Genomic DNA, 4,554 nt, shown 5'->3' with positions numbered 1-4,554 from the left:
CTACTAGATTGGGCGGTGGTACTACCCAATATTAGTGCTGTAGGCAGTAGTACCACCTGGCATAGGTGGTGGTACCACTAGTACTCAAAAATCGGGGATGAAACACCTTTAGGCTCTAAGTTTGAATCCATTTAGGGCCTATAAATACCTCTCTCATCCCTGCTCAGAGACACAAGAACTAAAAATAAAAATAAGAAAAAAATCTATTGTAATCTTGTGAGAGTTCTCATCCTCTAGTGTAAGTGTGATTTCTATTTAGAGAGGAGTGAGTGGGGGTGTAAAGGTTCTCTCTTGAGCCTATTAAAAGGAGAATAAAGTTGTAAGGGTAGTTCGTCTTTGCCCACTGAAGGAAGACTGTTAGTAGATACTGGTGGCCTCGATGGAAGAGGAATCGGGAGTGGACGTAGGTCACAATGACCGAACCACTATAAACTCGGTTTGCATTTCTATTATGCCATTTACTTACTTTGCAACTGCTTTGCTTCTATATTACTTTAGTTGCACACTCTTATGAACATTTTCAAAGTTAAACATTTTCGATATCGATTTTCATCGAATGTACTAAGTTTTCCGACTCGACGTGATTTTTATCGTAAGCACTAATTCAACTCCCCACCCACTCTCTTAGTGCCGGTTTGATTGTAACATCAGCAACAACGATGGAGAGCAATTAGAAACTGAGATAGGTATACTGTAGCTTAAGCAGAATATTGAAGATTTTATGAAGATAAGGAGATGTAGCATCCATAGAAGCTTTGGCGAGGACCTCGAAGGAACAAATAGGAGAAAATGTCACAGATAAGTTTGTACACTTAATGTTCGATATGATGTTTCTGTTTTTGTATCTTTCAATTTTGTTGATGATTTGTACAGTGTCTAGAGGGCTTGTAGTAAGCTTGATAACCCCATTTTAATTAACTTTTATGATTATTTCAGTCTTGGACATGTAGGTTGTGTGCGATCATTATACAGAGGTAAAACTACCTAAAAATATACCATCTAAGCAACCATTTTGAATGATTTCTGACTCCATAGAGTGGTACAAAATACTAGCTGATATAACACTTTAGAGGTACTTGGGTAGCACATGACTCGATGGGTCTTTGGGATAATATGTTTAGGGTTAGTTCGCTACCTTATTTCGTAATAGTATAATATGGGGATTTTTTATCACAGTAGATCTCATCGGACCCTTTGTCGTGTGATCGATTAGATCCTATAAAGTCTATGTTTATAATGTATATTATTTATCAAGTGTTTGTTAAAATATATGCTTATGGGATCTCGAGTATAGTGCTTCTTCTAACTTATTTTCTTTTTTGCAAGTCTTTGGGGGATGCTAAGGGGTTACAAGGAGGTTTACTTTTTGTAGACAAACATATAAGGGTACCACATGACTTAAGTAAATCCATTTATGTAAATAATAATAGGATCAGATCTATTGATCATGAAGAAAAGGACGTAGATATGAGATAATCAATATTAGGGTCATTGGCATTAATTCCTTACTCTCATGGAGGAAGAGTACATAGTCATGGAAGGAGCTGAGGAGATAAAGAATACAAATGTAAACTCTAAGTACCAAGATAAGACAAAAGGGCAAAGATTAGAAAACTTCTTAAGATCTATGTCGATGGGCTTCTCAACCTGAAAATGGGGGATTTCGGGTCGACACAAGAATGCTTAACTAAGGAATAGAGTAGGTAGTACCTAGAGCTATACCTTTGTTGCTCAAAGGAGTTAACAATAAAAATTATAGAGAAGATGATACAATTCCAAAGATGACCAAAACTAATATAGACATGCTCTAGTTAGGGTAAAATTTTACTTTTTTCAAGCAAAAAATATGATAGAGAAGATGATACAATTCAAAAGAGTGTGCAAACACTTTTCAAGCGAACACTTTATGCCTTAGAAGTGTGAGCCTTAATTACTTGAGACTTGCTTCGGGTGCTTAAAAAAAGTAAGTGAAAGTTAGGAACCAACTTGAGACATGAAGTAGTTGGTTCATAAAGTATAATTCCTACGGAGGCGAGTGAAATCAAGTAAATTTTGTATTCTCAACTCATAAGAGAATGAATAAAGCCAAATTACCCAATTCTCTTAGTTATTTAGTAGAGGAGTTTTATGGTCGTTCAAATACAATCCAAAAAGATATAGTGATAGATAAAAGTTATCAAATCTTTACTAATGATTAGTTCTACTAAAAATAAATTATTTACTTTATTTTTTAATAAAATATTAATCAAAAGTACTATCACATTTTAATTATTATCCTTCCCTCTCCAACACAAGAGGCAGTGGGGCAAAGGGAAATGCCAATCTCATATAAGCAATCAATCAAATCACACCCATAGAATAACATCGACATATTGACATGGATAACGTCTTTTCAAATTCGTCATTAACTCAAACGCCACTGATGGTTACTTCATTGACTGGTAGATGTAAAACAAACATCTATCCCACTCCTCACATCCATGTATTCAGGTTCGACCCTAATGACAAAGATAGGTCAATGATAACTGTGGAAGTGGAGGATATCGAGTATGTGTTGTTCTTGGGCTTGTATTGTTCTGTTTCCATTGCTACCGGAGATTTCGCTAGGTTCCGTGGGATGTCATCTACTCCGTCATCAAGGGCACGAGAGTGTAAAGGGAAGAAGTGTGCCAATGTTGGGTGTCAGGTGCTGAAGCTAGAGAATGGTGTGATCGTAGATGTTGATTCGAGTAGTGTTGAGGCAGAGACGTTCGAGTATAGATTGGTCAGTCATGTATACCAAAAATGTTGCTCTAATACCGTATGCTTTTTATCCATTAATTAATCGATTTCATGAATATTAGTGAAAGAAGACATCTCTAAAATGATTTTACAGGCAAATTCTGAGAGTAATGAAATCGGTAACAGAGTTAGAGTTTTATTGCATCTATGCCGTCTCTAAAATGGATTGATCAGACATCTCTAAAATGGATTGACATCTCTAAAATGGATTGACGCATAGGTAGGTGACACTGACATTATCACAACATATTGTATAAGTGAATTTGGAGTTGATGTCAAGTTCATGTAGCAAGTTGGTGACCTAATTGAGTTCTGCAATAGTGATGGCAATGGCTTGGTTTTTAATTTTAGTGGTGGACCTCACAATTGTTTTTTGTTTCTTAGAACTCCAATTTATTGAATTTGTTCCACGGAAGACGATATAGGCTTATTATCAATGTTACCTACCGAATCAACATTGACGAAGGCATGAAGATGAAATGATAAATATTTATGAAGAAGAAATCTATGATCCAGAGTCACTTTTAGATACCGTATGACTCATTATACTATAGGCCAATGCGTAGTGGAGGGTCGATGTATGAATTATGATAATTTATTGACTGTAAATGAGATATTTGAACATGTGAGGGATAAGTACTCCTTACTGCCATCGTATAAGTGGAGTTGTAACTTCTTTGGTATTATGTATGTTTGTCTTTAATAATAGATCTTAAATATACTTCTTTTAAGATATGAAGAGTTTAGAAGATGTGAATGCTTCTTCTACTCCTAGAAAGTAGCTTAAGGTTCCTAGATTCTTGATGGAGAATCGATCTATCAACTGCTTAAGGAATTCCTTGATCTCTATATGATTATTGCTGATAATGATAGTGTCATCCACATATATCAGTAAATATATAGTACTTCCTTTTTGTTGTCACAGAAATAATGATGTGTCAGACTTGGAGTTGATGAAGCCAATTGACGATAAAAATGAGCCAAGTTCGGTATCCCAAGCTCTTGGAGCTTGACGAAATCTATAAATAGCTTTTTATAATTTACAAACATAACTTGGATATTGAGGATGGATGAAGCCAGGAGATTATTGCATAAAGACATATTTAGTTAGAGGCCCTTGTAAAAATGTATTATTAACATCTAGTTATTGTATGTGCCAAACTTTTATGATAGCCAAACTTAAGATAATTCAGATTATTGATGATTTAACAACTAAACTAAAAATTTCTGTGAAGTCAACACCTAGTCATTAGTGAAATCCTTTGGCCACTAGACATGCTTTGTATTTGACAATGAATTTATTTGGATTCTACTTAATTTGAAAGATCCACTTACACCCGATGATATATTGTGTAATGAAATAGTACAAGGGTTCATGTGACATTATAGAGTACAGTATCATATTCTTCACACATGGCTTTACACTAGTGTGGAGATTTTTGGGCTTAAGTGATTGTTGTAGGTTAAATAGGTTCAGGTGGAGAGTTTATGGTAGCATGAGAGTCAAAGATTTGATATAGTTTGAAAATATCACTTTTGGAGCGTGTTGTCGTATGATGTCTTGGTGTGATTATATTATTGGGTTGTGTCATAGGTATAGAAATTGGTGGAGGGTCATTGACATGTACCTGATTAGGTTGATGCACTTCGGTTTTACTTAGTTAAGGAGAGGTTAAAGACATCATTTATGGTGCTAAGGGTGATGCTTCATTGGGCATTATAGGTTGAATTATGGAGAAGTTGTAGAAGGAGTGAAGAGTTGTTGAATTTGTT

Source organism: Musa acuminata, chromosome BXJ1-1 (assembly GCF_036884655.1).
Source record: "Musa acuminata AAA Group cultivar baxijiao chromosome BXJ1-1, Cavendish_Baxijiao_AAA, whole genome shotgun sequence".
In the NCBI taxonomy this organism is placed as follows: Eukaryota; Viridiplantae; Streptophyta; class Magnoliopsida; order Zingiberales; family Musaceae; genus Musa; species Musa acuminata.
Note: the sequence above shows the minus strand (reverse complement) of the source record.